This window comes from Balaenoptera acutorostrata, chromosome 5 (genome assembly GCF_949987535.1).
Source record: "Balaenoptera acutorostrata chromosome 5, mBalAcu1.1, whole genome shotgun sequence".
Taxonomy (NCBI): Eukaryota; Metazoa; Chordata; class Mammalia; order Artiodactyla; family Balaenopteridae; genus Balaenoptera; species Balaenoptera acutorostrata.
In genome coordinates, this window is record NC_080068.1 from 137,662,768 (window position 1) to 137,673,768 (window position 11,001).

Genomic DNA, 11,001 nt, shown 5'->3' on the forward strand with positions numbered 1-11,001 from the left:
GAGTCTCATGTCTTCCCCCAGCCTCTATGAAATTTGGCAGGTTAACTTGTGAGCTTGCAAGGGTAAAATCTCCGACTCTTCACAGATTTTGATACTATTGGTGACAAGGACGGGGCAGTTACAGACATGGCTTTTTGAAAGAGGAAGGATGAGGGCATTGTCACACAAATAAGGGGATTCGATAGAAATTGGTGGGAATCAGTAGTGAACATCTTGTATTTTACAGAAGTATTTGTTTACAGTGGGTTGGAAACTTTAGAAAGAAAGAGAGAGAAAAGGGTGGGGGAAGAGAGGGTGGGAAGGAAGGAAGGGGGGAAGAGATGGAGGGAGAGAGGGTGGAGAGCCCTTTACCATTATGGTTTTTGATTCACAGCTTTAAGGAAGTCTTTTAAATTCGAAAATGTACGTAGATTGTTATAACAAGAAGATTTGGGGGTTTGATAAATCCAGTGCTGTTATAATTTTGGTTAATAAGTGGTTTGCTTAACGTATATGGTTTTAAGATTGTCTTTGCTTAAAATATTTTGACTCTACCAATTGATAGATGTGTAAGTTCAGCTTTAGGCTTTTCATTATTTCTAATTAACTGATTGACCTTGATAACCCTTCCCAACAAAATTTGACTTTTTATTTTACAATGTGTTAGCAAAGCCATTCAGTCTCTCAGCATATCATTTCAAATCTATATGATTTGCAGCCAACTCATATTATGTGGGCCCTTCTATGATCTTCTTTCTCTTTCTCTATAGGAAGTCCCAAATCAAGAGATTTATGGTAAGTTTAGGATGATAATTTAAAATAAATGGTGAAGAAGTCCTGACTTACTTAAGTAACAAATATATATGGAAAACTTGTTAATGTAAGCAATATTATTATAATTTTGCAGACCTTCTGTGACTTTATTGATTAAAGACTGGGAAATATCTTAAATGAGACATTTTGGTTCTTATAGTGTCAAAGGCTACATTTTAAAGGGGTCTCAGCAAAATCTGTCAAAAAAGTAAAGTACATGATTGAAAAGAACAGTGAACATATTAATGTGCTGGGTTTCATACTGAGTCTTTTCAAATTCTGTGACTTATTTGAGCTTCCTTTTTTTAAAAAGTGTTCTTTGGTTAAGATTCATTAGCTGTACCCTGCTGATAACAAGAAATAAATTTAATAGGCAGCTGGGTGAGTATGAATGTAGCAGAGTTGAAATTGCCCTGACTAGTGATCCAAAGACTTATTTTTCTATAGCACCACTACTTATTAAACATGTTACCAAATAAAGTGTATATTAAAATTCTCTTCAAATTCTTTTGTATTGTTATTGGGAGTCCAGTATCCCTGTGCACTGAAGTATTGGTTGGTAATACGTGTGTATACATATATATGCATGTATCTATACATATATTGTATATATGTGTGCATATAAATATACACATACATATACATGTATATAATGCACATACAAACACACAAAATCATTTATAACATTAATCGTTGGAGCTCAGTATTCAATCCATCAGCACTGAATTGATCTTAATCCATAATCTTATACTGGAAAAAATTGAGTGACATGGGAAAAAGTAAGTGTATTTAAAAACATGGTTTAAATAAAAATGCATGGTTTCCTAGCTTAGTTGAATTCATAGTACTATTTGTCAGTCCTCTCTGGTCAACATCAGGTCCCGTACTCTTTAGAGACTTTTCCAAACATTTGTTTCCTTATTAAAAAATTCTACAAATCTATCCACTTCATTCTTAAATCTGCATCTATATAATACTTTCCTCTTCTAATATCCTATAGTGAAGACTGAGGTGTATGTACACCATCCAATTCCCAGCTCACGAAAAGTATTCTATTTATCATATCCTCTTTTTCCTCTAATGGAATCACTACCTCTCTACCAGTTTCTTTCTGTTATACTGTAACCTATTCAAGTCTCTGGCTCTTAAATGATTTCTGATGCCTTTTTTCTTTCCATCTCAGGCACACATCTTGGAAGAATAGTTTTCATGTCCCCACCCACAATTCACAGGTCATTGCAGTCTAGCAACTACACCAACTCTTCTGGCACAGGCAGACAATGATCTGATTGCTAACTTCAGTGGGAAGTTCTCTTTGTCTTACTTGAAGTTTCAAGTGAGTTTGACACTCTTTCTTTTTAAATATTCTGAAGCCACAGATGCCATAACAGTATGTTCTGATTCTTCTCCTACTTCTCTTTTTATTCTCTCAGTTAAAAAAAAATTGATCCTCTTTGTCTTTCTCTTAGACATCAACGTCTTTGTGACCAATCCTTCAAAATATTTTTTATTTAGCATTAACAACCCTTCTATAATTTTGACCCAACCTTTTCAGTAATAGCTACTACATCTCTTTTTCTAACCCAGACCACTCATATTAATGTTTATGGAGCTTAGTAGGTACATATTAAATAATTCACTAAATATTGACCTAGATTTCTGAGAAACGTTTCAAGTACATCATTTTATGAATTCAACTAATCATATTTTCCCTGAATTTGTTATTTTTCTTGAGTGTTCTTTTCAGTGGCTCTTTCTAATTCCCAAACAGAAGCTTAAGAGTCATGTCAGAACCTTCCCCAATTAGTTTCCCTATGTCAAATTAATTATCGAGTCCTGTCAGTGACTCTTCCTTGCTATTTATCAAGTCTATTATTCTTTTCTTTTAAACGTTAACTCAGTCTCTCATCAACTGTCTTGCAAACTGTTTCATACCCTCCTGCTTCTAGCCTTGCCCTTTCCTTCTGCTTTATTCTTTCCATTGCCACCAAAGTGATTCCTCTAAACTACAAACCTTAGCCTGATTCTCCTACTTACAATGCCTATGACCCCTGATTTCTTACACTGTAAAAGCCTAAGTTAGCTTACAAAACCTGTTTTTGTTATGATCTCTATCTAAATCTCTTGCTTCATCTCTTTTAAACTTATTTTGTGTTTTAGTAGATATTTTATATACCCATTCCTTTCATCTAGGAATAGTTTCACACACACACACACACACACACACACACACACACACACACACTTTGTATTCCTCATCTGCCTGGCATGGATAGCTTGAAAAGCTTCTCCATATTCATCCATGGAGTTAATTATTACCATATTTGTGACAGTGCTATACACTGTACGTGTTTCTTACTATTGAATTTACTCTGTTGAACTGCCATGTATTTGTGGCCATATTTGTTTGATTACCATAGTGTTCTAGAAGCTGCTTCATGCAAAGAGCATCTTATTCTGTCATGCATCTTCAGTGACTGGTATGAAGGGACTCAAGAAATGTATGGTGAATAAATAAGTGGATAAGCCTTTATGTTTGTGAGGAATGATATGATACTTTACTAATGTAGGAAGGTGATGAATCATCATCCAAATATACACTAATACGATTTCATGAAGAGTTGTGAGCATACTCCAAAGAACCTGAACTCTCTTTGCTTCCAAATTAGTGTGTAGACATGCTTCCCAGTTGGCTCTGTCATATTATCTATGACAAAAATATCACATAAGACTCTCTGTAAATTAAAATATAAGGTGTCATTGAACACATAGACAATCCCCATATTATGAAAGGATTTTATTAAATTTTTTTCTTTTAATTCAGCCGTTTAGAACTCAGGAGCTTTTTACTATGGAAGTACTATTGTGAACTGTTAATTTTTCCAAGCTGGTCTCCAAAGGCAATTCTACCCATAAAATCTCTGATTATAATGGCGAGTTCTTTTTCAATTGTACTTAACCATTATTCTGAAACAAGTATGTTCAAAAACACACATTTCCCCCTTCTGAAGACTCTCCATCTCCCACCAAAGTGTTCTTTAATCAGAATACTGAATCTTAGGCAAAAAACAGGATGTGGATTTGAGGTTTTCATGTTTCAATAGATTATCTACATTTTTGTAATAGTGTTTTCATGCACTTGAAAAGGTAACCATCTAGCCTTAGCCCATGACATTTATACTGCCATTATATCCTGTACACTGCGGTAGATACTGTAGAAGAAACACAAAGGTCTAAGACACTGGCTAGGTTTTAAGGACATTAGAAAAAATAGGGAACTCAATATCCCCACTTTCCTGTCACATAAAAAACTCAGTAAGTATGGCTGGGGAAATGTGGGCTGAGGGTATTTCATATGGGTTCTTGAATGTCATGCTAAGAGGTTTACCCCCAAGTAGGATGCATTAAGATGTCATTAAAACCTTTGGATATGCACTTTAGGAGGTTTGGGATTGACATGTACACACTGTTATATTTAAAATGGATAACCAACAAGGACCTACTGTATAGCACAGGGAACTTTGCTCAATATTATCTAACAACCTAAATGGGAAAAGAATTTGAAAAAGAATAGATACAAGTATATGTGTAACTGAATCACTTTGCTGTACACCTGAAACTAACACAACATTGTTAATCAACTATACTCCAATGTAAATTAAAAAGTTAAAAAAAACCTGGCATATTATAAAACAATGTGCTTATAATGTATAAAGATATAATTTGTATAACAATATTATCATAAAGGAGGAAGGAATAAAGGGAGTTATATTGAAGCAAAAAAAAAGAAGCTTTGGACGCACACTTTAGGAAGTTTAGGAAGCAACAGGTTTGAAAGCTTAGTAGGAAGAGTGACTATTAGAGGACCAATTATGCTACTGCAGTGGTTCAGTCTCTTTCCTTAAAATTGAAGAACAGTGATCAAATGTCTCCAGTGTAGAGAAAAAAGCCTACATAGGCACAAAACTGCTCTGTGAAACTTTATGTATAACGATTTCATAAGATGAGTGTTACTAATTCTTAAAACATCAACACTTACAGGAATTATTACATTTAAGGTACGTAAGAAAGCACAAATATTTCACATTAGGTACCTTTATATTAGACACCTAACAGTAAATGACTATCATTTGAGAAAATATCTCCTTTTCTTAGTCTGTCACAATGGTGTATAATCAGGTTGTATGGAAATGTGCATCATGAGGGTGAAGTTGCTTTGAAATAATATCTGGTTTCCCATCTGTTATACAGAAAACATGAGTAATTGCATAAAATATTGTAGGTATGTCAACTCTGAAAGTCTGAAAATAATGCTCCCAACTAATAAGAAATTAAATTAACAAGAAAAGTAAAGTTCAAAAAACTGAAACTTTAACAGACGCTTAAAGAAATTCTGATATTAAGCATCTTGAGGCAACTCAAATTTTTTGGATCGCTGAGATCCCACTCTGCAGTGGCTGCTTACAAGAAAATACTAAGCTCCATGAAGAAATGTGATAATTAAAGAATTTAGTGGCAACATATATGCCATCACGCCCTGGCACATTCCTTTTCAAGATTCCACAGCAGAAGAAATTCAAGCATGTAATGGTTTATGACAACTGTCTTTTTCGATCAAAAGGAGAAAAACACTTTTTTTTTCTTCTTACATACACGTGCACACACACACAAGAAAAATGCCACCATTTATAGCTAGAACGTTATATTATACTTAAAGATATATATTTTAAAATCCAAACTGAAAACTTTGAAATTTTTTAAGGGAAATTTCTTTCGACATTGAGAAAACTCTCTGAATATGATGAGCTTACTAGGTCTCCCTTTCTTCACGAGTTGAAAGCTTGGATACTTAATCCTTGGTAAAGTATAACATTGAGATGTCTGCCGTTCCAATAATTTTCCTTTCAGGCCCTTGACCAGACAGTCAAGCCATTGGTCACTGCCAAAAATCTACACGTATTCGTACCTTAAGCCACTTTTTCTTCCACATAAACTAGATGGCCAAGTACACTACTCACGGTTCTGCCCAGTGGGAAGATATTTCCTGAATGTCTTTCAAAATCACCCCTGAATGTGACTGTCATGTAGCCTTCATTCATTCTTCACGTTTGCCTTCAAATCAAACTATCCTGTCCATAAATCAGAAATCGGGAATTTTCCATCTCTGTTAGCTACTGGTATGGACTTCCTACCCCCCAGTATGGGGAAGAGGCTCTGGTCCACTCTAGTGGGTGACCTGGGGTGTCTGGAATCCCTGCTCACTCAGCTCATCCACGTCCACTCTTCCTGCTCAATCTCAGCTATATCATTACTATTTCCATTTGAGGATGGACTGCTCTTTGGGCCCACCCAACCTTAATGACTTGGAGGGTGTCGAGTCTGTTGGAGCTGCTGTAACAAAATACCACTGGCTGGGTAGCTTATAAACAACAGAACTTTATTTATCGTAGTTCTGGAGACTGGAAGTCTGAGATCAGGGTGCCAGCATGGTTGGGTGAGGGCCCTCTTCCAGGTTACAGACCTCTCATCATATCCTTACATGGTTGAAGGGGCTGGGATCTCTCTGAAGCCTCTTTTATAAGATCACTAATCCCATTCATGAGGGTTCCACCCTCACGACCTAATCATCTCCCAAAGGCCTCACCTTGTAATATCATAACTTTCAGGAGTTAGGATTGTGACCTACGAATTCGGGGGAGACACAAACATGCAGACCATAGTAGAGGGTCTGACATAAACCAGATTATAGGAGCAGTCCTGTATACATGGTCAGTTTTTGGCCTATCATCTAGTGATCCGTCTCTACAAAATCCCAGCAACATGCCAAGAGCTACTTCTAGAAAGGTGAATACGTATCTGCTGAGGATGGGTTGGCTTTGTTCCAGAATCCCAGGGGACTTTGTTGTGATTTTTTTCACAGGGGCTTGACAAATATAACATACTGTATATTTTCCAATCACTGACATCTCTAGCACCGTAGGGCTTAAGGTGTCACATTGACCCAGTGGCAGAAAAGCTTGCCTTACAGCCAAGACCTGCTGTACAGTCCTTTTGTGCTTCAGGTGCCACTCAAAATTGGATAGCCTCTGGCACTCAGATCTGTGTCACCCAGCATGTCAGGCTGGAGCAGTATTCCCAGGTCTGGAACATGTTGCCTCAGGAACTCAAAGAGGCTATCAAGAGCCATGCTTCATTCATTTTGGTTAGGGGTTGACATGACCCTGAATAAAAACTGACTGAAGTGGCAGGTCATTGAATTTTAATAGAGTTTATTTTCCACAGCCTGGAACATATATATGGTACACCAAGGCTCTAAATAACTTAGCCACCTCTTGCTTATCCTGGCTGATCATCCCGATGTCATCGCTTTAATGGATCAATGTGAAATCCTGTGGACTAAGGTGGCCCACTGTGAGCTGGGCTTCAGCCAGGACTCCATTTACTACCTGGCCCCATAAATCTCCATTCTAAGAGTGGGAGCATGATGATACTTTTGAGTCTCCGGGTATCATTGCCAACTCGGACTTTATGTCCAATAATTATCAAAATGTATAGGAACCACTTTCTCCAGTGTCCCTGAGTAAATTGGCCATCATTTCCTTTGGGCAAGACCTAGAGGAATCATTAGTATCTATATTCACTGCAGTGTTGTAAGTTCCTCTGTAGAGGCCAGTTAGACCAATTAGAAACATAGAGACCAGTTTAGTCAATAGATTTCAAGTTTAAAAATTGGCTCAGGATGGAAACCTAAGCAGAAAATCATATTTTCAGTTTCTAGCTCCTCTAATTCTTGCCTTATTCTGAGTGTAGATGTTAAGTAATATCCTTTTTGGCTGCCCATCTGTTTTGTTTTCCAGAACACCCTATTTTGTGAACCATTTCCACAGTTCTTTGTGGGTCAGTCCTTTTTCTACCACTCCAACCACCTTGCTGCTTAAGACAATTTTAGATTCCTGGTCTAGTTTGTGGTTAAGTGATGCCACCTGGCCTCTGCTAATTCAGGGCCCAGTCATCCCCATGTGGAACTCAGCTCCGAGACTGACCTCCTTTCCTACTCTTAGTCCTTGTCTGCAGAACAAATGAACTTGATATTGATGCTGGTGCTCCTCCCAGCAACTCACTCCTCATGTGTCCTCTAGGCTCTCATGCCCAACAGAATCTTGCAGTGCTTTTTTTGACTTTACATAATGTATCCATTGCCACAAGCCCACTTCCTTAGACCTCTTTATGCTTTGCTCTACTCTCTGCCAGGTCAACTCAGTCATTTTGACCCCACTCAGCACTGACCGTTGCTTTTTCCAGGTCTCTAAAAGCCCCATCAGCAGTGAGTTTACCCCAGGGTGTTAGATCCTGTGTCCCAGGAAGTGCCCCAAAGTCACTGAATTCTTCCTTATCCTCTCTTATGTTCTGGATTACTTGATCAAATTCCAGTCTCAGAGGTAGTCTTCTGAATCTTGGACATGGTAGCTATTTTTTAAAGCTCCTTGGGCCTATACTCTCCTTCCTCCCCTGTCACCTATTGGTCCAGTGTCCAGGAGAGGAGGTGGGGACAGCTCCTTAGGAAGCTCCTCTACCTGTTGTCCTGAGAGGAGGAAACTTCTTCGGTGTCTTTAGCACAGATATGCCCTTACGAGGGAAGGGTGAGCACCTAGGCAAACCCTGAAGGCTCAGGAGGGTCTCCAGAGACAACATCCTTGGGACAAAAACTCAGATATTTCCACCTCATATCTCAGGGTCCAGAGTTCTTCCAACCAGGATTCTGACCATAGTGTAATAGATCTTTGGCAGAGCATTTAAATGTTCCTAGAGCTCTGTAACCTTCAGTTTTCTGCTCAGTTGTGGCTGTTCTTCCTCTGCAAGAAATAAAAGCCACTTTTTAAGCCACCAGAAAGCCACTCTGACTCTTAACTCTAGCCGTTAATTGCTGGTCTTCAGCTTCGCATTATCCCTCTGCAGGCTCTCAAGACAACTTGACAGTACTCAGCCAACTTCTCTGTTTTTGTAGGCTTTGTTCCCCTGTATCTTTCAAATGTCTAAATTATCTCACGTTCAAGACCTTTCCCCTTCACTGAAGCATTTTCCAAAGTCATTATTGGTGAATGCTTGGCAGTTGTGACCAACTTGTTCCAGGTACTATCTGTGCCTCACCTACCATTCAGATGGCCTTCACTTTGCCCACCAGATATTTGCTTGCACATTTTATGTGTAAATTCAACTACATCACAATGAGAAGATCTTACATCCCAGGTGTCCTCATTTAAATCTGTGTTCTGGGTATTCAAGGTCTTCTGTGATTCCATAAAAATTGTAGGATTGTTTTTCAATTTCTGTGAAAAATGCCTTTTGAATTTTGATAGGGATTATGTTGTACCTGTAGACTGCTTTGGGTAATATGAGCAATTTAACAATATTAATTTCTCCATTCCATGAACATGGGATATCTTTCCATTTATTTGTTTTGTCTTCAGTTTCTTTCATCATCAATATATTGTGGTCTTCAGTGAACAGGTCTTTCACTTCCTTGATTAAATTTATTTCTAGGTATTTTATTCTTTTTGATACTATTGTAAATGGGATTGTTTTCTTCATTTCTCTTTCTGATAGTTTGTTGCTGGTGTATAGAAACACAAGTAGTTTTTATATGTTGATTTGGTATCCTAAAACTTTACTGAAATTTTTTATTGGTTCTAACAGTTTTTGGTTTTCTATGTATAATTATATGTCACTTGCAAATGGAGGCAACTTTACTTCTTCCTTTCTGATTTGGAACAAAGCTGGAGGCATCAAACTTCCTGATTTAAAACTATATTACAAAGCTATAGTTATCAAAACAGTATAGTATTGGCATAAAAAACAGACACATAGATCAATGGAAAAGAATGGAGAGCTCAGAACTAAACCCATGCATATATAGTCAATTAATATTTGACAAAGGAGCCAAGAATATGCAATGGGGAAAGGATAGTCTCTTCAATAAATGGTATCAGGAAAACTGGATAGCCACAAGAAAAAATATGAAGCTGGACCTCCATCTTACACAAAAATCAAGTAAAATGGATTAAATACTTGAACATAAGAGCTGAATCCATAAAAATCCTATAAGAAAGCATGGGAAAACTCCTTGACATTGGCTTTGGCAATGATTATGTGGATTTGACACCAAAAGCAAAGGTAACAAAAGTGAAAATAAGGTGGGACTATATAGAACTGAAAAGCTTCTGCACAGCAAAGGAAGCCATCAACAAAATGAAAAATCAACTTATGGAATGGAAGAAAATATTTCCAAACCACATATCCAATAAAGGGTTAATATCTAAAATATACAAGGAACTCATTCAACTCAATAACATAAAAACAAATAACTCAATGAAAAAATGGGCAAAAGACCAAAGCAGACATTTTTCCAAGGAAGACATACAGGTGGCCAACAAGTACATGGAAGGTGTTCAGTATCAGTAATCATCAGGGAAATTTCAAACCAAAACCACAGTGAGATGTCACCTCACACCTGTTAGGATGTCTGTTATCAAAAGCTCCTAGAGATGGGCTTCCCTGGTGGCGCAGTGGTTAAGAATCTGCCTGCCAATGCAAGGGACACAGATTCGTGCCCTGGCCCCGGAAGATCCCACATGCTGCGGAGCAACTAAGCACGTGTGCCACAACTACTGAGCCTGAGCTCTACAGCCTGCAAGCCACAACTACTGAAGCATGCACGCCTAGAGCCCATGCTCCGCAACAAGAGAAGCCACGACAATGAGAAGCCCGTGCACTGCAACAAAGAGTAGCCCCCACTCACTGCAACTAGAGAAAGCCCACGCACAGCAATGAAGACCCAACACAGCCAAAAGATAAATTAATTAATTAATTAATTTAAAAAAATAAATAAAGTCCTAGAGATAACAAATGCTGAAGAGTATGTGGAGAAAGGGAACCCTTGTGTACTGTTGATGGGACTGTAAACTGGTACAGCCACTATGAAAAACACTGTGGTTCCTTAAGATATTAAAAATAGAACTACCATATGATCCAGCAATTCCACTTCTGGGTATTTATCGAAAGAAAACAAAAACACTAACTTGAAAGGCTGTATGCATATGTATGTTCATTGTAGCATTATTTACAATAACCAAGAAATGGAAGCAGTCTAAGCGGTGTTCATCAAAGGATGAATGGATAAAGAAAATGTGATATATATGAATATTATATGAA